Raw genomic sequence first — 26,494 nt, 5'->3', positions numbered from 1 at the left:
ACAGTCCAGTCCCAAAGGCAACCAACTTTGTGTCCCCTCACCCATTTTATAGAGGGTGAATGAGGCTGTAAAAGACTCGACTATTAATTCTTAGATTATCTGGATGTGTGCTTGTGTGAGTGATGTGTGCTGCAGGGATCACAGGCAGGGTTACTATGAGATATTTAGCATTAAACCTGACACTTTTAATGTTTTCACTGCTCAGGGATGACATCTGGGGTTTTTACAGTTCAAGAACCAAACCTTCCTCAGACAGAAGCTCTTTGGTTGTTCATGGTGGTTTGGCCCTTCAGATGCAGGATTTTGGAAGAATCAGCTTTTGCATCTGCATTCAGAGTTGTCTGAGCAGAGGCTGGAACTGATTGTTCAGAGAAGTTGTGGAAGTGTCCAAGGCCAGGTTGGACAGGACTTGGAGCAGCCTGGGATAGGGGAAGGTGTCCCTGGGGGTTGGAACAAGGTGAGCTTTAAGATTCCTTTCAGCCCAGGCCAGTCTGTATTTCTATGATTCTATGTGGCAAGGAGCACCTTGTTACTCCATGGCTGGTAACTCCTGAGGATTTGTGCAGTGTTTACTGAGTGCTTTTCTTTCTCTTTTCCTGAAAAGCCACCAGAATTCTCCCATCTCTGCCTGGGCTGGGCTGTCTGTCTGTTTTGACAGCTTATTTTATCACTGGCAGCCATGTGAGGAATGACCATATTAAAAGGTGAGGCTCTCTGCTGTGCTGATAGCAGCCAAGGCCCTCCCCCAGTTCTGCATTAATGCAGAGTGGTGATGTGGCCACGGGTTGATTGTGTTTGCTAATGCTAATCACCGTGGGGCCAGGCGAGGTGAGGAAGTGAACTATATTTTATTCAGTTTGACAGAAGGAGGAGTTGAATGGAAATGATTTTTATCTCTGGTTGTAGCTGAGCTAAATTAATGCTACCTCTGGTGCTGAAAGGCTCAGCAGAGCAGATGTCTGTATTTTATGTGCTCTCCTTGGTTGGGCCACCAAGCTGCACATCAGCCTGTGTGTTAATTTAGGGACAAAGCTGGTTCCTGTCCCCAGCTGCATGGGCTGAGCAGCCTGGAAGATGAAGATGTTGGGACTGAAGTCACAGTTTATTTCGCCTACTTGAAAGAAAGAAAGGTCACCAGAGCTGAATTCCAAGTGCTGTCAGGTCCTTTCCCATGGCATGTACAGAGGGAAAACAGGGAGAGAAAATACCTTAGCAACTCTTCAGCACAACACTAATTAATTGCTGAGCACCAGTGATGATTAGTACCCTGTCAGGAGCGTAGACCTCTGCCTGTGTTGGTTTTATCTGAGGAGCTCTGCACTCACAGACCAGGTAAATCCAGCTCTGTGTCAGGCTCTTCTCCAATCATCCAAACCTTCCCATCCCAGGAATCCTGGAAGCTCTCAAGGTTTAAACAGGGGTAAGATACTAAATAGGGGTAAGATAATAAGGGGTAAGATGCAAGGGATAGGCAGAGTTGCTGCTGTGCCCGGGTGGGAGGAAAGGCAGATAACAGAAACCTGATAAGGACCCCAGTCTCTCACCTCCTTCCTGGGGAGCTGTGGGCTCCTTGCCATAGGATCCAGGGTACTCTGTGCCCAAGGGCTCTACAGGGGACTAGTAGGAGAACAATCAAAGCATGCCATTACCCAGGAAACCTTTCAGAAAGCCTTGCATCTTGCATTCTTTTTCTTGGAAAAGCATCTTGCATTTACTTCTTGGAAACAGAAAACACTGGGCTAATGACAGCTAGGTGAAAGCAGAGCAGTCACTGGAAAGAGAGAGGATGGAAGAGGTGCAGGGAAATCTGCCCAGCAAATGAGGGAGAGATGGGAAGGGAGCGAGCAGGGAAGCAAATGTGATAATTGGCAGAGCGTGGTGAGCAGTGCCACCCACACAGCGACAGGTGGGATGTTGGGAGCTAAGGCAGGAGCCACTGCAAGCACATTTCCATGTCTTTATCCTCCATATCATGCTCCTCTTCTCATTTCAAGGTCTGATCAAGCCTGACTATTGTCACCCCTTTTTGCTGTAAAGACACCTATTAATGTTGACAGTTGAGGTAGCTGGGGGATGTGATATTAGTACTGACAAATGCTGGTAATTTGCAAGCAATGTTTTCCCTCTAGCACCAGTGGGAAATCACCTAACCTTTGCCAATAATTCCCAACATAACTCACAAAATCTCATCTTCTATCATTATGAGGAGCAGCATTTCTGAAAATTATCAGCTTCTGCTTGAATCTATCCATGCTAGACTGTACAGAGGAGATGATATTAATCAGTGTGTGAGGCCCACTGTAGTATTGAGGATTCTCTCACAAGATCTTTTTGCCATATGCTCTGTGATATTAAGCATACTTGATTATGCTTTCAGATAGTTTTTCCATCCTGTCATGTTGGCTTTAACTATTTTTTAGCTGTTGTTATCAGACCAATTTTTTTAAAACCATAATTTACTTAGCATGTCTGGGGAGAGCACTTGTGTGTGTTTATGCTTTAAACCAACACTGCTTAATCAATAACTGGTGGACTGGTGTCAGTGTAACTGGCACAGATTTGAAGGTTGCAGTGGGGACAGTGAGCTGAGCATCTGACCTGCCACACTGAGCATAAGTAACAGATTTTCAGAAGTGCTGAGCTTAGGGCAGCTTCTTCAGAGGATACATTGAGCTGTTGGCTGGTTAAGTCTTTGGAAATCTTGCCTTAATTTTTCAATGGAGAATATACAAAGAAACCACACTGACAGAAAATATCCTGACACCTGTGCCTCCCAAGTTCACACACAGCCTGAGCTTATTTTACAGAAGCTGTAGCCAAACAATGCTGATAGCAACTGTCTTTAAAGTGAAATTAAAATGTAATGAGGGTGGGAGGCAGGGACAAGCTCGCATGGACCATCTGAGCTGTTGCAATTCTAGAATTCATCAGTGCCGCTGAAAGCGGAGAGCGGCTGTTGTGTTATTGATGCGGGCGGGGAGCAGGTTATTGCATTATTGACATGCAGGAGGTGGAGAGAGATTACCATGTTAGCAGCGGGACAAGAAGAGAGATTATCCAAATGTAATAAGTCATTGTTACAGCAAAGACATTTTTCCACACCCTCCCCTCTCCCCCCCCCACTCCTTATCCCATCCTTTCCACCTCCCGCCTGCATAATATGAAAGGTCAGTAATATCCAGACAGATGGTTGGGAGGGTTTATGGAGAGGGGATGCTTTCTTTGGTCATTTTTCTGAAATGGTGATTGTGCTCAGGAAAAAGGAGAAAGCATTTGGGTTTTCTGACTGGGATTAACTCACTCAAATGCCATACTGGGCAAGGGAGAATGTGGGTGAGGAGATGGTCCCTTTCACTGACCACTGCGCTGCACTGTGTGGCACCTCTGAGAGGCACAGCTGCATCCTAGGCACTGGAATAACCAGGGGATAAATGCCACTGGATTCTGGCTTTTTATTTAATAAATAATATCACTTTTTTTTTTTTTTTTTACTGCTTAAAAGGGACAGTAAACTTTTTGAAGAGAAAAGGCATTGATCCTCAAAGGATTCTCATCCCTCACTGAGAGAGTATTTATCTCTCAAGTTCACTTATTTGCTTGTAGATAACACCTGTCTTCTCTTATATTTCAGTTCCCTGGATTTAGTTCTATCTTCATCTGGAACTGCCTGCTCTTAGAGCAGGCTTATTAGTACCAAACCCTAATTCAGTAAAATGATTGCCCACTGCAGAGAAAGTGACTCACTGTGTAAAATATCCCCCCTGGAAAATGCATCGAGCTGTGTCCATGGGTCAGAGCTGCTGCTCATTGTGCCTAGATGCCCCATGGATAGCTGTGAGTTTTGGAGCTGGCCTGAAGTGATCAGCTCATATCCTCTTGGATTTAATTGGGTTATGGGGTGACTTTTGATCCCTGATCCCCAGGGAAGGAGCCACAAAGATTGCGGCGTCTGCAGCAATCTCATCTGTCCAGGGCCGCAGTCAGGGAGAGAAGAATGGCTGCTTAATCAGACACACAATCTAAAAATGTCACATTATTATTTATGAAGTGTTTAATAATCACACCACAATCATTGGACGCAGTGAGGTGGAAAAAGAAAATGTAATTTTTCAAATAATATATTCGAATTCTGTTATTTGGGGAGGAAAAAAAAACTCTAAGTAAATTATTTCTTTTAATTTGAAAAATACAGTTTGTGCTTGTCTTGCAACAATGCCTCATTTATGTGTGGATGAGAAGTCACAGGCAGCTGGGGCAGTCTGGAATTTAGCAGTTTGTATCAGCCTGAGGTGCCCTTCTGCTGCCCACGTGCACCTTCCACTTGCTGTTGTGAAACCCTGCAAACTTTGTTCAGCAACACACCCTGTCCCTAAGAAGCAGCAGACTGGGAAGTTCAAACCTGGCTGTGATGTGAATATAACCACAAAGCTATAGGTTTTAGATAAAGCTATAGGATAATGGCATTTTCAGCTGAGATAAAGTAACAGCTCCACCACAGAAAAACACTTATTTATCTGTGCCAAGGGTGGCTGGAGAGCAAAGTGCATGTGGAGTGATGTGGGTCGGAAACCAGGAAGGGTGCAGGGAGGATTTCTGTTGTGGGCATGGATTTCTGTGATGCTGGAGAGTGTGACTTGTCTCCCAAGAAAGGCAAGCAGACCCCTGTGCTTGCTGAGAGAGGAAGGGGAACACAGAGTGCTTCTTTTCAGACAGGAATTAATCTGAGAAAATGAACTGGTGTAATTTGTAATTATTAGACAGGTGTGTCTGGTTTTGTCTATATGTTTCATCTGATATCTCTTTCACCTACTATCTTCCCTCTTTTTGAGCAGGGAAGTATTTTGTAGAAGAGAGCTAATCTCAAAAATGTAAACCCTTACACTCTCTTGCTGTTTCACATCCTTCCTCCCAGACTGGCCTTGCCCTTATTGGTGTCTTTCTTCATTTTCCTATTTTCAGATCACTGCTCCTGTTTGGAGTAGGGTGCTCTGAGGAGCTGAGCTGTTCCATGTCCTGTTGCAGGAGAAGGGAGTTCAGAGCACGTTATTCCTCCAAGGCTGGCACCCTTTGCTGCCTCCTGGTTTGTGTGCCAGCACGATCAGCAGTCAAAGAGGCGAGGGGATGGCAGAGCCCAGGCACGTTGTGCTGCTTGGGAATTCCTGCTCCCTCTGTTGGCTGCCTGGCTCTGGAGCCATGAAGGGAAAAAGAAATGTTACTAGGCTATGTCAGGCAGAAACAATTTCTCTGCTTCTAATTGCTGGGTGACCAATTCTGGAGGTGACTAAAGAAACAATTTTTTTCCCCCAAGAGGACCCCCCAGCTGCTTCTGAATTTGGTGTGTTGTGAATGATGCCTGAGGTTTTAGCTTTTATCTTTTTTGCATTCTGTACTGCTTTAGTGTGTAGTTCTGAGCTTCGTGTTAGGGGATGGTGAGCTCTCTGCACAGAGCAGGGAGACAAAACAATTCCTTCCTTAGCTGGGGACCAAGGACAAATGATCCAATCCTCAGGCCCAAGAGCACAAAAACATGGAGAGAAAAACAAGCAGGATGGGACTGCTTGGGCTAAAGCTGGAATGGGACAATGAACTGCAATGTGCAAATGGAGCAGAGCTGATCACAGTGAGAGCCCCCGGGAGCGCTCGTGCATTTTGTGACCATTTTGGTTCATCTTGGGTGCAGCCCTGGCTGGGCTCTGGTGCTGCCCAAGGCGGATCCATTGAAGAGATCCTTTTATTAAATCCCTACTTTATTCTTCAGCTCTGTCCAGCCTCTCTTCTAGGTCAGCCCTCACAAGGTATCATGGATAACCCTGGGAATTAGACCTTGGCTTCAGTCTGGGCCATGTGTCTCCGTGGGAGGAACAGGGTGAAGCTGAGCTCTGAGGGCTCAGATCTGGGCAAAACTGAGCAGCTTCAGGGGACCTCCAGCACATCCCTGGGGAAAAGAGCCTTCACAGTCTGCTGTGTCCCCAAATGTGTCACCTGTGCCTTGGGCCTGGCTGTGGGGATGGTGCAGGGTGCTCAGCTCATCTCCAGTTTGCCTGCACAGACCCTTGCAGCAGGAATGGCCCTGCCTGTCTCCTCATCCTCTCCTCCACACCTCCCACCCCATGGATGTGCAAGGGATGGGACGGGGAGGAAGACAGCCCACTCCCTCCCAGGCCTGTGTTCCATCCAGCTCCCATGGATCATATCATCTCTGCTGATTAATGCAGTGCAATCAACAGTTTAATATGTTACTACTAAATACGTTAATTATATTATTCCTTTCTGACACTGCAATCACTAGATTTTTATGCTTTGGTGCTAAATCTAGTAAAATTTTAAATTGGAGTAATTAAATAATTAGCTGTAATATGTGACAAGCCAACAAAACGATTGCTGTTTTATTATCTTTGTGGTGACAACGTTGCTTCTGTTTGTGTTCAGACAGCCAGGCCTTGAAAGGAGTTTACAGTCAGCAATACCAACCTACTTCAGACCAGAGATCTCTGCCAGAGTCAGTTTTGTCTGGGGGAAGTAATTTGTATTGTCTTGAGCTCCAACAATAGCTCTCCATGTTTTTATGACTCCTGTCTTTAAGACATACTTCACCACCCCTCTCTCCTTAAGAATTATTTCTACACTTTTCCAAAGCTCTACTGTCCCTAATGGCTTTTCCCTCTCCGTTTAACCTCACACTTCAGTGCACTTGTTTAGGCTTTTATCTTTGGTTCAGGGCTCCGGCTGCTTTCTGCATGCCATTTTTTTAAAATGTATATATATTAGGTGCCCAACACATCCCTGTGACAACCAGAAAAAGAAATATCCTCATTTCTGCCTGAGGAGCTCCTTCTGGGGAAAATGGGCTGGGCGAGGTTTCACAGTGCAGCACTGGCAACTTGAAATGTATGAAACTGGACAGCCCTGCAAAAGAAATAGATCTATCAGTGCTGTGTTATGATATGCTCAGAAATCAAATATCAGTTTAGATGGGCAGAAAGACTGGCAGCACAGGCTTGGGATCTTCTTCTCTTTTGTTTTGCCCCTTTATCACTTCTTCCACTCCCTCTGGTTCTTCCTCTCACTCTCCTGTTTGTTCATGTTCCACATGTTCCTTGGGCAGCACACAAAGTGCTTGGGATGTCACTGGTTGCAGCAATTAGAATTACAATATTTTATAAATCTTTTGGAGATCATGGCGATTTTTAAGTCAACAACTGAGCAAGGTCCTTTTATTGAGATTGTGAGGTTTTAATGGAGCCTTTCTTTGCTTGTTTGTTAGTTTTAATGCCAGCCTGTGTTTCTGACAGGTTACCAGGAGGAAATCCTGCTCTAGTACATTATTCAGAACCCTTTAGGTGGGTAGGGTCCTTCTGGACCACAGGCTTTGCTCCTCTTGCACAGATTCACCTGTTTCCAGCAGCTTCTCCCAAAACCCGAGAGCAGCAGTGATGTGTTTTACAGCCCCACAGAGTGTGAGGAGAAGTGACAAGATTTTCCTATAAATATGACTCTAATCACACAAATGTGCAAACCCCTTAGGAGGGACCCAGGTGAATTTCACACTCTGTGATAGGTTTTTGTTGTTGTTTCATTTTCTTGTCCTTTTTTTTTTTTTTTTTTTTTAATGCCCCCTAATTTTTTACATTGCTGCAATTTCTTAGCTGCACCTCACCTTTTTTCTTGTAGACAGCTCAGGCAACATCCCCAGAAACACAAAAAGGATCTAAATTAAACACTTCACAACAATGCAGCACTTTGCAGCCTTGAATTGACTGTCAGTCCTCACACTCTCTCTCTTGGCCTGCAGCATAAAAATAGGCAGTCTTCTCTAAAATAAGTGGAAAACAAAGAAAAAGAGCCAGGTTATCTCTGGTTGCTCAGTAGCACCATCAGATTTACTGGGTGTACATCAGGGGTTAATTTGGCTAAAAAAGATTGTGATTTTTTAAAAAAATAAGCCTCTGATTTTCCTCTCATCCTATCTATGCTGTTATCTGGTGGGTACCAATCTGGTAATGACACCCATACCCCTGTTAAGCACAAAACAGCCAAGCCTTTTGCTGTTGTTGTTTTTTGAACACTGCATATATTCCTAATTTTAAGCATTTTACATCACATGTATGTGGCTGGCATCACTGCTCCCTGAGATGCTGCTTGCTGGGATATGAATTTTGTTAGCTTCCCTGGGGAAAATTCATTCTCTCACTTGTTTTAACTTCTTGTTTTAATCTTGAAAAGGAGCAGTAGGGAGCAACCTTGCAAAGTAAGATGGATATTTAAGGGAGCTTACTTTTAAAAAAAAAGTAATTGTTGAACAGGCCTTCTATATATATATATATATAGGAAGCACTATTTTAAAATAATAAAAATTATAAATTTAAGTGTAGAAACACTCAAATAGATTTTTAGCAAATTTAGTGGAAACCCAAAAATAACACTGTAAGACTAATTGAGGCACTTTGCTCCTCACTCCTTAGACATTTGGTAGGCTTGGCTCTTGTACAGCAGGAGCTGGATATCAATGCAGGGGGAGGGCTGTAAAGTAACTTACACCAGGTGAAGTCTGATGAGATGTAACTTTAATAAGAGCCTTTTAGGGCATGTTACAATAGCTCTACCTTTCTGCCCATTGCAGCAGCCTGCTTGCAAAGCAGTGGGATTTATTGTCTGTCACCTCCAGTGCTATTTATATGGGTAATTTAATTTAACACCAGCAGGAGACTTCAAATAACTCTCCCCAGCATGGGAAGAACAATAACCTCGAGTGCATATTCACACAATATTTCTGACCTGCAGGGCTGGCCAGGTTTGGGAGGGGATGTGGCTTTTTCTGTTTGGAGAACTGAAGGCAGATATGCCCCTGCCCTCTTTCTGTTTCATTTAAGGGGTTTCCAATTTCTCCTTTCCCTGAGCTGTATCTCCAGTGTTCATCCTGTCCCTGCCATTTCTTCCTTCCAGCTCTTGCATTTGCTGTATTATATTAAACTGCACAAATCACATCTGCATTTGTAACCAAGCCTCGAACCTGGATTTTCTTTTTTCTGGACAATACACAAATCCAGTTTCAACAACTGATACAGAAGCAGAGCATGTGGCTCTTAGGGGACGGGGACATGGTGGGTAAGGGATGGGAAACTCAGAACTGCATCCCTTGCCTCGCTGTGCCAGGCTGTGTTTGGGGTGCTGGCCCCTCTTGTTTTGGCTGCCATGACATTAAACCTCAGTGGAAGTGCCAGTTCCACCAAGTTTCTACCCCACCCATTGCAATATGGTGCATGTCTGTGTCGAGAGAGCATTTCTAGGCTTGTGGAAAGGTGCCACATGCTTCCTCGCTAGTGAACAGAAATAAGGGAGCACTAATTAGGCCTGTGGTGTTGGCAGGGGGATCCATGTGTCAGGAAAAGGAAGCATGGTACTCTGTAGAAATCCAGCCATCTTCCCAGTGTATTCATCAATATGTGTGAACCAGGAGGAAGAGTAATTCTGCATTTAAAGAACACAACACGGGTTTCAGCGCCAGGCTCGCGTGAAAGATGCAACCTTCCGAACGGAGCCGTGTCTGAATACATCATTTAACTTTATCTCACAGTGCAGCTGCCTCCTGTGATTCCAAATGTCACCAACTTTGGGGAGATTTCTGAAAGGGAATGTGCTCAGTGTGTCTTCGGCCACCTTTATTAATGGAACCAGAGAGGGAACAACTGGAGACAAATGGTTCTGCTTGGCACATGGGAAATACTGATGCTGGTATTTCATCCTGCAAATATTATTGGCTGGATTGGAAGTTTTCCAAGCTGGGCACCAGTTTAATTTAGTGCATTCACATGTCTGGGGGAAGCTGGTGGTCTTGTCTGCAAATTTGGTGGCCCAGGTGAGCACAAGATTTTCCTGTTTGGGTCACTTCTCACCTTTCATTTCCTTGAATCACTAAACACTCCTTTATTTTGGCTTCCTTCAAACAGGGCAACAAGAGGAGCCAATTCTCTGCATCAGCTCCACTGCCCCAGCCTGAGCATGTCCAACCCCAGCATTTTGCATTGGCTGCATCACATGAAAACCCTCTGTTGCATCCTGCCAGATGCTGCTGCTCCTGACACTGCTGGTCCACAGTAGCCGAGTCCTGCCAAATCCAGGAGGCATTCCCACCCCTCACTCAGGGTGCTGGTGGCTGAAGAAACATGCTCAGCTTTTCTGGGATCTGTGTTTAATTATTGCAGTCAATTAGTCACTTCCCCCACCCCCACACTTTATTTATATTTTTTTTTTCCACGAGTCATGAAAAGGCTGTAACCAAAAGAGATGACAGATGATTCATAGACAACCTTCTCTCCTGTTTTGTACTCCCAAGAACTTTGGGAACCAGAAAGCAAAGTAATTTTTGGACTAATGCAACAGCTCCTGCTGGGGCTGTGTAGCAATCAATTACCCAGGCTCTCCCTTGTCCTTCCCTTTGGAGGCTCTGGCACCTGTACATTATGATTAATTCAGGCATTGCAGGTAATACTGAGCACGTTGGAAGGTTTCCACAAGCCAAAGGCCATTTCACAGGCTGGAACGAAGGCTGTTAGGGAAAATAAGGGCATTGCAATTTCATAAAATGTATGGAGAGCTGGCTCTGGAGGGAGACACACCACCCTCCTTTGAGAGAGCACCCCAGAAAAGCAAAGCTTTATTTTCCCAGAGCCTTTTAGTGCTTGCTTAAGTTCTTGAGCTGTTACAGAAAATAGGAACATTTGGGGTCTATCAGTGTAATAGCTAATAATGGCCTCACGGTTTACTTATCTTCCCAGGATCCCTTTAATATACCCAGTCATTTTCTAACAGATGGGAAACAGGTATGGAGGAAACCTAAGCAGCTGGTCCAAGGTCGTAAGGGAAGGCTGTGGCAGAGCCAGGGCTGAGTCCAATCTGCAGATCCTGAGCCAGACCTGTGAGCAGTGACATCCTCGCCTGGTGAGCATCAGGAGATAACACACGGAGAGTCAGGCCCCGTCCTGGGCTATCCTCAGCCCCACCTGCTGACTGAGAAGCTCCCAGATTGCTGCTGAGGGCTGAGGCTGAGCAGCCCTGACGGATTCTGCAGCCTGACCCGGAGCTGGGCTCTCAGGAGGACCTTTAGGCAGGATCTGGCCTTGTGCAGCAGCACCTTTGCTGGGAGACCTGAAGGAGCTGCTCCCCCTGAAGAATGCAGCTGTGTAGATATGTCTCTGTCTATAAACCTGCCTCCCTCATGCAGCTGGTGAGGTTCAGCTCAGTGCCAGGGGCTTTGCTCCCCTTTTTCTGAGCCCACCCCGCTCAGGCTCGTGATTCTCCCAGTTGATTCCTGTTTATACAGAATTTCCACGTTAGTGCTTTGTGTGGTGCCTCTCACAGTGAGATGCAGCAAGGTGTTTGTACAAACACCTCCAGGGAAAAGAGAGGGACCTGCTGCTTTGCCCTGCAGCTCCCTGACAGCCTGGGAACACCTCGCAGAGGGGATGGTCCCTCCTGGGCTCCCCAGCACCTCCTCTGGGAGCCCCCAGACCCAAGAGGTGGCATTTTAAAATCTGTCAGGCTATTTGAAAGAGGGCCATGTCTTTTTTTGAAAACGCTTCAGGGAAACAGATGCTCGAGTTGTTCTTTAATCTAGAAGGTAACTGCTAATTAGTTTTGTATACAGCATAAGCCTTCTCTCCACATGGCATATTTTGTGTCAGCGAAGGATCCCTGTCAGGGACTTTATCTGTTTGCTGTCCTCCCCTGGTACTCAAGAAAGAAATGGAGATTCCATCATCAACTCTGCCTTTCCACTTTCATTACTGCTCTCTTAAAAATCAAACCATGCATCCTCTGTGGCTGAAATGGGGTGTTTGGAGGAGGGGACCAGCCCCTTCCCCCTGGCCCTGCTCTCCCTCTCTCCATGCAGCCTGCACAGCTTCCACCTGTGTGCCGTGGTGGCACGGCAGGTTTTTTCTCTTTCAGCAGGGCCCCTCTGTCACATGGGGATTGCACATATGTGGGAGGAATACAGTGCATGGCCCATTTGAAGTCGTCTTTATAAATATTCAATTCCCCTTGACGCAACGGGCAACACAGCAAAGCAGCCCCTCATGGTCTTGCATGCCAATAATTTGCAGATTAAAACTCCTCCAATGTGCCTCTCCACAATGGGGCCTGCCTTATGTGGAATGGGCCTGTGAAACTATTGTGGTGATAATCTGGGGATTAAGAGACTTTAATAAAAAGCTTTGACATGACAGGTCATAGCCGCTCTAGAGAAAAAAAAAAATTTAAAAAATCAAATCTGTTACTCCCGAATGGCTTAATCCTGTGTGAACCAAGATCCTCACTCTCCAAGGGTGCCTGGGGGATTCAGAGCACTCAGCACCTTGCTCCAGGAGCTCGTGGTCCCCCAGGACAGGGTTAATTGCCTCCCGAGCCTGCTGTCCTCACTGTGCCCTTTACAGCCACCCTGGCTGGACTCTGGTGCCTTTCCAGAGCTTTTCTTAAAATCCACCACTCCAGGGCTCTCCTGCCCTTAACCCTTGGCTGCAGAGGGTCCACTTTGCCTCCATCCTCCTGGCCATGGCCCAGCCCACGCTCCTTGTGCTGCTCCGGGGTGTTTTGGGGAGGACTCCCAGTTCGGGACCCCACACGGAGCCTGTGCCCACCCACATTAATTACATTTGGGTTTCTCACTGAAATACCAGCAACCCTCATCCAGCACTTGTCTCTAAACAAACTGTTAATATTTTAAGTGTCTTTCATGAGCCTTAGTCTAATTAATTAAAGGTTTATGAAAAACAATTAGGTCTTGATAGGGATCACCTTCTCTGAAGTCCCATGTCTGCACTGAAAAAAGAGAGGGGTTAGAAAGGCTCAGGTTGAAATTTAGAACTGCAGTGAGTAAGAGAATACACAAATCCCACATGGATTGGGGAAATTAGGACATTTGGTGCCAGATTGTCTGACTAATTAGATTTCTATCAAGTCCTCAGGGACTGGCTGATGCAGCATTTTAATTTAAAGCTGCAGCAGTAGCAGAAGCAGCTTCTTTCCTTCTCATGCTCTTCATATCAAATGGTCTGTGTTTTCCATCAGCAATCATTTCCCTTTCTAATGCTGGACCTCTGCACGGACCAAACCCTGTTCTGTGCTGTGCAGGAGGGGGTCTGCTTTGCTGGAATCCAACACACTGCTGGGTTTTGTTTGAATGAGAAAACCCTCAGTGCCTGCAAAGGGATTTTCCCATTACATGGAGCATGGCATTCCTTGACAGACACGTGGGATAAACTCACACAGGAAAAAAGCAGAGGTGCCTTGGAGTTACCCAGTCCATCAGACAGTTTTTATAACAGAGAGCATCATCAAAAATTGTTGTATTCCACAGAAACAGGAAAAGCAGGCCAAAGGAAATGTTCCAGCATGCTGCTCTCTGAACTCGTTCTCTGAACGCCTTACCAGGCACCAGGAGCTTTGCATTCCAGATGAAATAGTGGCAATTTCTTGGAGTAAGTTAATTTCCACCCCGAACCACCTGAAATGAAGACCAATGCTCAACAGATGCTCCCTGCAGGGAGAACAGGGTGGCACCTCTTTCAATCATATTCATTTAAAATATGGTGATGCAATTGTTCTGCAGCCCGATGGGGGCTGGAAAACGGAGCAGGTTGGTGGCAAAGCCCAAGTCCAAGGTGGCTGTCCCTGAACTTTATTGCTGGTTCAAGTGCCTAATTTAGAGCAGGGCCTAACTTTTAAGCCTGTGAAGTTAAAGGGACTGAATTTGGGCTTCATGTGTATAGAGCAAAGGACAAATCATCAAATTGTCAAATTCTTACTTAGGAGGCACCTACATTTAGTGTTAATTGCTCCAAAATTAGTTAGCATTATTGAAATAGAATAAGTGGAGGTTTTTTAAAGCCACTTCTTACTTGACAGTATGAGATTGCAAATATTCCTGTGCTCTATTTAATGAAAAATTATTATGCTATTATTGCTATTTTATATGATGGATACATAATTAACTGTCTGTAGAATCATTTCTTCTCCCATTTTGCTCTACTTCTTCCAGATTATTTTATCCAAAAAAAAAAAAAGGAAAAAAGAAAAAGAAATAAAAAGAAGATAATGGAATTATATCTTATGCTTCAATGAAACTGAAAACTATTATTCCTCTCGATAACCAAACCCAGCAAAGTCAACCATTCCAGTGAATATTAAACACAAAAAGTACATTTTAGATGTATTATGAATCTGCTGCTAAGTCTTTAACTCATTGCTTTGTGAAGAGGAGTTCAGCAGTGGAGGGAGCTCAAATGAAATCACAGCCTCTGAAGACATTGAATTTCCCAGCTTTCATTGATTGAAAGCAGGCCTATAACATTATTGAAATGGTTTCACTTAACCTCATTTCCCTGTTATTATTTTGTTATGCTTTTTGGGGAAGGTTATATAATACTTATTTACTCCTGTCAGTGATCCCTAGATGCTAAAAGTGATTTAAGCCTCCTGTGATCCAGGGAGATGCACGGTGCAGGAGGCAACAGGAGCCAGGCTGGGCCCAACAGTCCCGTTCGTGGCCTGATCATTTCAATTTACAGGCGAGGTGCTAAAGAGGGAAGAGGCCAGATATTGCTGTAAAACATCCAGTGATGGATGAGGTCCCACCAAACTGGGCAATACAGGAACAGAGGAGGACATTCCAAGCCCACAAGTGCCTGGAGCTGCTGGACTCTGAAAGATGCCATGAGCATCACGGGAAGAGCAAATGAGTTTAAGATTCTGTGAAAATGCAGCTCTTTTTTGGGGTCCTAAGAGGCATCTTGGGTCTCTTGAAAAGCTGAAGAGCCCAACTTCTCACACCCAGATCTATGGAGCCATAAAGTGCTCCTACAATTTAATGCTGGTGCTTATTCACCTTTGAAATGTCAGAACAGATAGAAAAGGCAGAATGATGATTATAAAACCTGTTTTCAGCAAGGTGCTTCTGGATAGAGATGTTGTTTCCCTTCACTGTTTTTCTCCTCACCCAGCAGATAAATATAACAATTTCCAAGCTACTGGATTAACTAGAAATTAATTTTCTTTCTTCTCCTTTTCCTTTCAATGAAAGAAAAACAACAGAACAAGACGCTGCTTTGCATTGATGATACTTTCATTTCCCTTTCTTTCATTTTAAATCCCATTTTGTTTTCAAATTAAAACAAGGCACATCTAGAGAATAATTCCTCTCATTGGAAGGTAGTCATCAGAAATGGAAAGGAGAGATGTGCGGTTCGTGTTCCTGTATTGTGAAATGTGGCTGACGTGTCTGCCTGAAGTATTGGTTTGAAAATTATCAAAATGTGATAATTTTTACTTTTCTTAAGTATAATTTCTTCATTTAACTATGCATTCTACCCATGAAAAATTGTTTGTGGCTCCACTAGAACTAACAGAGTTTTGAAAATGAACTTGTTACCTGAAAATGCATTTATTTTGGTTTGCAAAGTGCATACTGTGAAAATATTGCCCTGCGTGACCATGATAAATGTTATTCTTATCATTCTGTGTTATTCAGTGAATAACAATCTGATGAACAACTTGAGGATTGCTTCCCAAACATAATCTAACAAATCCAGGCAGACTTTTTGAAGGAAAGGCCAAAAAGTCTTGTTTCAGCAGCTTCCAGATACAAATAGTTTTGTTTCTAATCCAAACACTTCCAGGATTTATCCATAGCTCCTGATTTTGAGCAGGATGAGTACCAGTTATGAGAGGGAGGGGCCCAGGTCCTGCAGGCAGCAGGGTGTGGTGGTGCTGGGCCCCATGTCACACTGTGGAGATGTGACACATCGTTCAATCATTCTGCACAGTGTAAAAGTGAGTCTGATGGGTGTAGAAAGTGCCTCGCTGCCTTCCTTCAGGCAACAGGGAAACTGGGACAGGGCTACTAAAAATCCTGGGGACAGCGCATCATTTAACCATTCCTTTCATGCTACCCATCCTCTTGCTTGTAATGTCAGACCTTTTTGCACCTCCTGCAAGCAGGTGGTAGCCAGGTGGGGTCGGCCTCTTTTCCCAGGGGAGAAGCAACAGGACAAGAATAAATGGCCTCAAGTTTCACCAGGGTAGGTTTAGATTGGTTATTAAGGAAAATTTCTTCTCTGAAAGTGTTGTCCAGCACTGGCACAGGCTGCCCAGGGTAGTGTTGGAGTCCCCATCCCTGAGGATGGGGACATGGGTTAGTGGTGGGCTTGGCAGTGCTGGGGGAATGGTTGGACTCAATGATCTTAGAGGGCTTTTCCAACCTAAACGATTCCATGATTCTATGATTCTAATTAGTCTCATTTGCTGACACACAAGCCTTTAATTGCAAGTTGAATAATTAGACATATCTGCATATGCAAATGAATAGGGTTATACTATGTCACTCAACATGATTTCTCTGGAGACAAATAGCTCTCTATATTTCAGGAGAGAATATGATATATTAATTTACTTAGACAAATAACTTTATTTAGATCGAGCCGCTCTCATGTTTGTTTATATAAAGCAATAAGAGAAGAAATAGAAGAGATTTTATGTGGAAGGAAACAGCTGGAAGATACTAATTTATGGCGGAGGTGGGGGGGAAATCCTCGCAAACCGTAATGCTTCTGTGCAGTGAGAGATGGGAGCAGGGAACCTTCTCTGGGCAGAAACCTGCTCTTGGCGGGTCGGGAGCTGCAGCACGGGGCTGTGGCCTCACTGGGACCACCGCTCCCGTCCCGCGCATCCCAACCTCCTTCCATCTTCCCGGCATTTCTGCATCGCCCTCCTGCGCTGGCGGAGAGGCGCTGGCAGCGCTCGGCCCGTTGTTCCCCATCCAGATGGCCGCTGCAGCGCAGCCACGGGCTGCGATTCGGGGCGGGCGCACGCCGGGATGCTCAGCCCTCCTCCGCCGGCATGCCGGCCGAATCCTAATCAGGCAGCAGGGAGGGGGGCTGCCGGTGCCGGACACCCCGCTTTGGGCGAGGGAGCGGGCCAGCACTCGCCGGAGCCCACGGGCCAATTCCCGACGCGCTGCCAACGCGCCGTGTGGGCCAGGACAGGGCAGGAGGGGGAATCCCAGGCTGGTCATTTGGGGGGCTTGGAAAAACCGCACGGGGGAAGGAGGGGGAGCAGCAGCTGCGAGCAGAGCACGTGGGAGCGGTGATGGCATTTGGAAGCAGGGATATTTGGAGGCGGTGATGTTGGGAGTGGGGATGTTGGGAAGCAGGGCATGTTTGGAAGAAGGGATGTTCGGAAGCGGGGATATTTCCATTCCTGCCGGCATTGCCCCCGGCCCGGCCCGGTGTTAAGGTAATGCCCAACACAGAATGGAAATCTGCTCCGCGCCCCGGCCGCTTCCCGAGTAACGCGGAGCGGGACAGGACCGGCGCTGCTCGCTCGGGACTGTGCTCCAGCCCCGGCGGCGGGGCAGCCCCACGGAGCCGGGGTGGGACCCTCCGGCCCCCCCGGTCCCCCCCTGTCCCCCTCTGTCCCCCTCTGTCCCCTCTGTCCCCTCTGTCCCCCCGGTCCCCCCGGTCCCCCCGGTTCCCCCCGTACCCCGAGCGCCGCTCCTCCCGCGCCGTTACCGCGGCAACCGCGGCGGCTGCAGGGGCGCGCGGCGCCGGCAGGGGGCAGCACCCGCACGGGCCTGCCCGGGGCGGCGGCAGCGGGAAACGGATCGGGAACGGGAACGGGAACGGGATCGGGAACGGGAACGGGAACGGGAACGGGATCGGGAACCGGATCGGGAACGGGATCGGGAACCGGATCGGGAACGGGATCGGGATCGGGATCGGGAACCGGATCGGGAACGGGATCGGGATCGGGAACGGGAACGGGAACGGGAACGGGAACGGGATCGGGAACGGGAACGGGAACGGGATCGGGAACGGGAACGGGATCGGGATCGGGATCGGGAACCGGATCGGGAACGGGATCGGGAACCGGATCGGGAACGGGATCGGGATCGGGAACGGGATCGGGAACGGGAACGGAAACGGGATCGGGATCGGGAACGGGATCGGGATCGGGATCGGGAACGGGATCGGGAACGGGAACGGGAACGGGAACGGGAACGGGATCGGGATCGGGAACGGGAACGAGAACGGGATCGGGATCGGGATCGGGAACCGGATCGGGAACGGGATCGGGATCGGGAGCGGGATCGGGAACGGGAACGGGATCGGGATCGGGATCGGGAACGGGATCGGGATCGGGAACCGGATCGGGATCGGGATCGGGATCGGGAACGGGATCGGGAACGGAAACGGGAACGGGATCGGGAACGGCAACGGGACCGGGATCGGGAACGGGATCGGGAACGGGAACGGGATCGGGATCGGGATCGGGATCGGGATCGGGAACGGGAACGGGATCGGGAACGGGAACGGAAACGGGAACGGCAACGGGATCGGGATTGGGAACGGGATCGGGATCGGGAACGGGATCGGGAACGGGAACGGGATCGGGATCGGGAACGGGAACGGGAACGGGAACGGGATCGGGATCGGAAAAGGGATCGGGAACGGGAAAGGGATCGGGAACGGGATCGGGATTGGGAACGGGATCGGGATCGGGATCGGGATCGGGATCGGGAAAGGGATCGGGAATGGGATCGGGATCGGGAACGGGCTCAGGATTGGGAACAGGATCGGGATCGGGATCGGGATTGGGAACGGGAACGAGATTGGGATTGGGATCGGGATCGGGAACGGGGAAGGGATCGGGAACGGGATCAGGAACGGGATAGGGATTGGGATCGGGAACGGGATCGGGATTGGGAAAGGGATCGGGAACGGGATCGGGAATGGGAAAGGGAACGGGATCGGGAATGGGAAAGGGAACGGGATCGGGAACGGGAACGGGAACGGGAACGGGATCGGGATCGGGAATGGGATCGGGATCGGGATCGGGATCAGGATCGGGAACGGGATTGGGAACGGGAACGGGATCGGGAACGGGAAAGGGATTGGGATTGGGATCGGGAACAGGATCGGGATTGGGATCGGGAACGGGAAAGGGATTGGGAACAGGAATGGGATCAGGAACAAGACTGGGACTGGGATGGGGTGGGGGCGGGATCGGGATGGGATAGATATGGGACAGATGCAGCATAGGAATGGGATGGGATGGGATGGGATGGGATGGGATGGGATGGGATGGGATGGATGTGGGCAGGGTGCAGCACACCCTGTTTCAATGCCAGAGATGTGCCCCTCCCCAGCACCCAGCATCCCGTCCCAACTGCCTGTGCAGGAGTCTCCCTGCCGGCTCCTGCCAGCTCCATTTGCAGCCACATCCCATTCCTGCCACGCCTGGGCTGCTCTGTCCCACATCAGGACCAGCCCCGTGTCTCTGCACACTGAGGTCACAGCAGTGGAAGGATCATCTTTTGGGGTTGGCTGATGCATTTTCCCATGTTACCCATGCAGCAAAACAGGGGTTATGAACAGGATTCCCATTCAGAACTCATATCTCTAGCAGGATGCCTAAATCATGTTCAAGATTTCTAAAACCATCCCAAGTCACTGGCTTGGCAGGATCTGATGATGCAACTTGCTTCTCATTCTTTCTGAACTTCTTTTTCCATCCTGATTTTGAACTTTTAGTTCAAGCACCACTGCCTTGATTTAGGCACAGATGTATCCATCATGAGAAGCTCACAGAAAGATTAGTGTCCCCTTGCTCTGTCTGCCCAGCTAAGGGAATGGCCACATCTGCTGTCAGCACAAATCAAATATAAAATACGTGGGTGCAGCATTTTAAGGCAGGTTGCAGCTCAGCATCACCCTTTTGATTCTCTCTAACCATTCCTTTGCATCGTGGCAACACAGAGCTTTCACAGCATAAACAAGTCCAAGGAATAGATGGATTTCTTCATCATGAAATAAGTAAAGCAGGTGATTGAATAAAGTTTCAATTCCCTGCCTGGTTCAGCAGCTCTCTCTTGCTGTATTACATTTCCTAACTTGCCTCAGCGACTCTCTTACCCAGCTCTGTGACTCCCTGAGTGGGTGATGCTCTTGGGTTTCCTCTGCACTTGAAATCCTGGCCTGACCCTTTTACACAGGGCCAAACGCTGCTCTCAATTCCCTGGGCTAATCCGGAGTAAATCCCTGGGATTAACGGGATTTAACCCTGTGCTGGCTGAATGCTGTGTGCAGCCCTGACTCGTGGTGTTGCCCAGGGTCTGTTGGGATCTGGGTCCTTGCCAGGAGCCACAGATTGGGTAAAGAAATGCTGAATAGACTAATAAACCACCCCATACTCCACAGGCACCGGCAGGGCAATCCCCTCCTGATGGAGTAGATCCACCCAAGATCACCCAAAGTCATCCTTAGCAAAACCATCTCGTCCTCCCACTTTCACATCTTTCCTCCCTCTCTGCTTGCCCTGAGAGTTTCACTGCACTGCTTATCAGGATTTATTTTGTTTTCTTTCTCTCTGGTTTCCTCCCCAGGAGCACATGACATCCAGAAGGGGGGTTTGGGCAGCTGTGCCCATCCCATGCAGGTTATTCCCTGCTCTCCCTCCTTGGGATGACAGCGCAGGGTTTTGTTCTAGTGGTTTTCTCTGGGAGCCTGGATGAAATATTCAGGACCTTTGTTTGACCAAGCCCAGTCTGAAAGCCTGTGTGGGATTGGTTTTTCTACCTGCTGGCTATTTTCTTGGCCTGAAGTGAACAAGAAGAGATTCTGCCTCTGTAGGACCCAGGCAAGGAGCTCATCCTTCCTCTGACTCTGCATTTTCCTGAAACTCTTTCCATGTCCTTCATTCCCCGAGGATGCTGTGGCTCCAGCTGAGTGTGGAGGGCACAAAGTGTGGGGTGAGGATGGCTCTGCTCCTGCTAGCCTTGGATGGTGTGGGGCTTTGGGCTCACTCACCCTCTGCCTTGTGCACACCCTGCCGAGCTGCTTCCCTCTGTTTGCACCCCTACCCCACCCTTCCTGGTCAGGCATGACCTGGAGTGAGTTCCTTTGGCTCTCCCCGTGTGCAGCCGAGGGAGAAGCGCTCACCTCTCACTCCCCAAAGCCCCCTCTGTCTCCTCCACCTCTGTTCCACCCTCACCAGCAGAACCCTTCCCCCTGGCACAGGAGACTGCTGGAAAAAGAGAGCAGCAAGCCCCAAAGACGTGTCATTGTGCTGAGTGCTTTCAAACCTTGCAGGATGTCACTGTGTCACAATTTCAGTTCATTAGGTGGCGCAGGGAAGGCGCCGTGACATCAAAGCGCTCCTTTTCCCTATAGAAACAGGAGCAGCTCTTTTGATCTCAGCCCCCAGTATCCCCCCCAGATTAATATTTACTTGTACAACCCAAACCTGCCGGGATCCTGTGCTTGATTCTGCCATATGTTCTGGGGAGCTTTTCCTTGCTTCCCTGCTTTTCTTTGAGAGGTGGTTAGTCGGCGAGGGGAGGAGTAAGCAGTAATTTTTAGATGTTTATTTATTTCCCTGCTACCCTCTGCTCCTCGGGCACAGCAGGGGAGGGCACCCAACCTATTTCGTGTCAACCAGTTGCTTTGAAGCTTGCCACAATCAAGCGCTTTTATTTTGGGGAACCCGACCAGCTGTTTGTTTGCTTCCCTGCCTTATATTGATTCAAGGAGATAATCCCCCAGGCCCCACGTGCTTAATCTGTGAGCTGCTAACATTGCATGAGGTATTGAAACAGTCCCTTTGCCCCTGGATTGCTGCGATATTTATGGCTGAAAGCAGAGGTTTAGAGCATAATGCTCATTTTCGGAGCAGCACGGAATGTGGATGTGGGGCTCAGAGCACAGACTGCTGGGGGCTTTGGTGGGGATATTGTAGCTCTAATTCGGTGACAAAAGGTGGCCTCGTGCTTTGTATTGTAGGAATGTTCTGATATAATTTAGTTCCTAGTGAGTCATTAGGATTTGCAACATCGGGGTTCAGCCACTGGCAGCATTGCAAGAGCAATGGATGCTCCCTGAGAATCCAAAATGCAGGGCAGGAATTCAGGATGGGGAAAAACTCAGCACAAGTGTGAAACCCCAATCTCTCCCCCAAAAAAACAAAGAGGGACCGAATCTCAAAGCCAATTTGAGCAGGATCTGGCTCTCACTGTGTTAGCAGCTGACAAAATGGAGTGGAAATGAATTCAATTCAGAGACATCTAATTTAATGAGAGACTCTCTAAGAATAATTTTGCCGCAGATGCTTAAAGTGATTTCAACTTGAAAAGCAGGAAAGACAGACAAGATGATAGAAAATGACTATGGAATTTATACCTTCCTCTCCTTGCTTTAAGCCCTGCACATCCTGTGCGTGTCCTGGCATGAAAGCTGGAGAAAACCCTGTGCAAGCAAAGCTCTTTCCCCTGGTTTTATTGCCTTGACACAAAGAGGTGGCCACTGAAGGTGTATACAGCCACCTGTCCTCCACCCACAGGGACCAGTCAGCAGGCAAAATCTGGGGGTCTCTTAATGAATTTTTTTAGAAGTGTTTCAAGTGCTGCTTGCAGAGTGCAAACAGGCAATATTTAAAAGGTGTGCTCTGGATATCAGTCATTCACACCATCCTGGGGAGCTCTAGATGATACTTCTGTGCCCTAAGTGCTGTTTGAGAAGGCAGATCTCAAAAGTCCTGACATAGAGACTATTGGTGATAATAACACATGACCAATATTTTTTCTACTTTTTCCCCCCCTGCATTTTTCCTTCCTGCTGTTTAGGGGGTTTAAACAGCCTTGATTTTCTGTGGCTGACAACACACCCCATATGCTATTTATCTTGTCAGAACTCTCTCCCTCTGCCCTCAGCTCCCATTTTGTTCTCATTAATAGTGATTATGAAAAATGGGGCTAAATACTTACTTTCATATGATTTATCCAAATGTTGAACTGCGTAATTGAAGAAGCTAAGACATTATCCCTTCAGATTCTGTCAAGACTCAATTTCTGCATTCGATTTAATTTTGAGACTCATGACCCTTAACAGTACATGTATTTATTGCCTCTATGGTGGCTCGGCTGTACAATATATCTATCAATCAGAAGCAGGAAGCTGCATATTATTTATAAGGATTTCAATAGTCAGTGTTTTTTGAGAACACTTGTCCTTAGCACGCAGTTATTAACATAGGGCCCCCAGATACAACAAAATTGAAAGTCAGCTGTAAGGAATGCCCTTATAATGAAGATATTTAATAACTGGCATCAGACTCTGATTTTCCTTTTGATGACAGAAGTGATGCATGAGCAAAGGCAGGGGAGCGCTTTGTGCTGCAGAAACCTCCCCTGCCCCTTCCAGGGCCTGATCCCTTCCACTTCCCGCTGGAAATGGCTCATGTCTAAAAGGCACTGGTGCACAGACTTCTCAAATTTGGTGGTGCCTTCCCGAGCTCCCTTGTTATTGCATGTGCACACACACCCACAGAGTGCCTACAGCAGCTGTGGCGCTGCCTCCAAGGGATTTGGTGCATCCTTCTCCCTTTCCTAATCCATCCTTTCCATGCCTGTTTTTCACAAACCACTTTTGCCCAGTGTTGGCCCTGAGGGCAGCTGAATGCAAGTGGTTTTCTGCAGCCAAGGATCTCCACCCCATGGATTGTCAGCTTGGATTGAATCCGGATCTCCTCGAGGCTTCGGAGCTGAGGGAAACACCAAAGCACCACAGAAACTCAACCCCACCATCGCCAACACCACCACCCCACTTCCCAAATCAACCCTGACACAGTGTTGAAATTGTTCATAAAACGAGTAATCAAGCTGCTAATATCTGCAATCACCATTTTGGAAAAAAATAGAGATAATAGGGCAACCATCAGGGAGTACAGTTAATGTATAAAACAATTACTGTAGTCAGATGCTTAAGTAAGATCCATAGTGGTAACAAAGGCATTACTGTACAGAGCACAGTGTACAATGCAGAGGAGATTTTATTTGTGATGCCAGGATGGGGAAAAAAAAAACCTCTAAGAGGAAACTGAGGCATTTTCACCAAATTTTCACCAGCAGCCTCTTTCCTTGCCATGAAACCTGCTAACACGTGTGCACACACACACGTATATCTGCACACAAATACAGCTTTAACTTGGTATCACTTGCTGTAGAAATTAATATGATTATTTAAAGTACACTTATTTGCTGCCAGCTAGCTCATGTCAGTGGTCATGTCTCTTTTAAATACTACATATACAATAGTAGCAATTTCAAATCCTAACAACAGCAATCAGCCAGGAGAGCTTTGGTTCAAGTGGGCCTTTTAAACAAAAGCTTTCCAGTCCCATTTTTGATAAGGATCTAACTGCTAATCTTTTATTTTGCAGCCAGCCAGAGTCTTGGGCACAGCTCTTCTCTCCTTGTGACACTCTTGCAGGGAACAATAAGAACATTGATTTTTGTTTTTAGACTCGTAACACCACAATGATTTCTCCCCACTATATTTTCTCCAGTATTTGGTGGGTTTTGCTCAGCTTTAATTGCTGCAAAGCTCTCCTGTTTTCTGTTGTTAGCACTAAATCCCTGCCACACGGCAGCGGTTGGGACATTTTATCTTTAATCCCAAATCTTCTGCCGTGCATCTTTCTCTGCAAGCAGGAAACACTGCCTGGAGAACCCCAAAGCACAGAGAAAAACTATGAAAGGTATGAAGAAAAGGGCTGGCTGGGACATCCTGGTTAAATACCTGTGGAGCAGGAGATGTCTGCTGGGAGAGGGGTGCTGGGAAGGAATTTTGCTGGTTTTAGCTTAAGGATGAATGTGAGAGTGGAAGTACCTCAAACATCTTATCTGGAGTGCCTTGGGTTTATTCAGAAAAGTTTCTGTCTATGTAGCCAATATTGTCACCAATAATTTTTTAAATTAAACCTCTCATTTTAGATATCCCAATTTTCTATTAATGAAATACTTTTCCCTGTAGTGAACATTTTTTAAATGTGTACAAGGCATTTTAGCACTTTCCCTGCCTTCAATTTCAAAAAGTTAAGAAAAAGTCAAAATTCAAAATACTTTTATCAGCTTTAATAAAAACATTATCACTCTAGTTTTGGGCTTATGCTATGATTTGCAAATTAATAGAACTCAAAGCCAGCATTCTGGCTGGCTCAATTTAAATAAATATCTCCATTTAAATAAATGAAGAGATTGATCTACTGTGTCATTCCTTCTGGTTGGATTCTACATGGAGCAAAGACAATAACAATACTCAGGTCTTCAAGCACTTTACATTAAAACTCGGTTTCATGTTCCAAATTCTAACTACTTTTAACCCAAATTTTAAACAGAAAAAAACCCCACTCATTTCTAAGAATGAGATCAGTGAGAATCAGGAAGCTATGTCCAGTAAATAAGTATTTTTGGAGCCTGTCTCATAGCACTTTCTGGGTATTTTCCCCTCACACTGGGATTTGCAAAGGGCTATGTCCTCTTCCCCATGAACTCTGCATTTATCTATTCCTCTAGTGCTCTCTGGCTCCTGTGGGAAATCTCTTTAATGCTGGAAATCCTGAGGTTAACTAGTTACAATTGGTATTTATTTATTAAAAGCACTGGCTGGTCTGGAGGCTGAGCAAGGATGGGTTTCTCATCCAGGAGATCCAGGGATTTACCTGGGGGAGCAAAATCTGCAGAGCCCAAAGGGTCCCATCCATTCCTGGGTGAATCACCAGGTCCCCTTGATGCACCAGGGGTGCAGGAGACCTCATCCCTTCATCCCAGTGTCCTTCACTGCACTGACCTGCAAGTCCTGGTTGTTATTATTAAGGGTTTTTTTCGAATTCTGTCGCTTGCCTTTTTTATGGCCAGGCAGTCACCTGTCAGCATCAATTATGGGAGTTAATATTGACGTCCTCTTAAAGGAGGTTTAAATATTAAAGTGAAAAGGGACTTGCTCTGGGCTTCATCTCTTTGTGGTGCTCGTCAATAAAACCTGAACTTGCAGAACAGTTGTCACAGCGATTTTTTGTGTCTCGCGCTGACGCGATGCCTGAGCGGCAAATGTCGCTGGAATTTTTCAAATGAGCAAACTGCACTTATTAATTATGGTAATAATGACGACTCCACAGAGCTGCTCCGAGGGAAACAATAGCTGAAACTTGCTCCTTGCAAAAGGGGCAGCACAGGAGCTATTGCCTTTGTTGTTTTTAGATGCTTTAATGCAGGAAAAAACATAATCTTCTCCTTCTGGGGAAACAACCATTCACACACATAAACCTGGACCCTCAATATGCATATCTTTATTTTAACCACCATGGTATTTATTGATTTTCCCTGCAATTATGCAATGCTGTATTTATTTGCAGCTGGGCTCTGCTGTGCTATATATTAAACCTCCCTTCCACCAGTGGTGGCTCTTTAGAAAAATGCTTCTGATTTCCCCTCAGAGTATGAGGTCAATAGGCCATAACTTATGATTTTGAACCTATAGCCAGACCTAATTTATGGATCATTTCTGGTTTCTTGTGTTTAACTGTTTCTGGGAGAGGGTTTCATCAGAGGGAGGGGGCAGATCCACGAGCACAGCTGAGATCCAGACCTGTGGACGGTAGGAAAGCTCAG

General features: G+C 46.9%; 1 protein-coding gene across 1 annotated transcript in view; it reads right to left on the bottom strand.

Moving 5' to 3' along the window:
• DIDO1 (death inducer-obliterator 1) overlaps positions 1 to 12,849 on the bottom strand; it is a 153,784-nt gene extending 140,935 nt beyond the window's left edge. Inside the window, exon 1 of the mRNA XM_068207936.1 lies at positions 12,846 to 12,849. The gene's annotated coding sequence lies outside the window, so the exon portion shown is untranslated. The remainder of the gene's footprint in view (positions 1 to 12,845) is intronic.
• Positions 12,850 to 26,494: the final 13,645 nt, after the last annotated feature.

The sequence above is a fragment of the Anomalospiza imberbis genome, chromosome 17, assembly GCF_031753505.1.
Source record: "Anomalospiza imberbis isolate Cuckoo-Finch-1a 21T00152 chromosome 17, ASM3175350v1, whole genome shotgun sequence".
In the NCBI taxonomy this organism is placed as follows: Eukaryota; Metazoa; Chordata; class Aves; order Passeriformes; family Viduidae; genus Anomalospiza; species Anomalospiza imberbis.
Note: the sequence above shows the minus strand (reverse complement) of the source record. Positions and strands in the feature narration are given on the sequence as shown.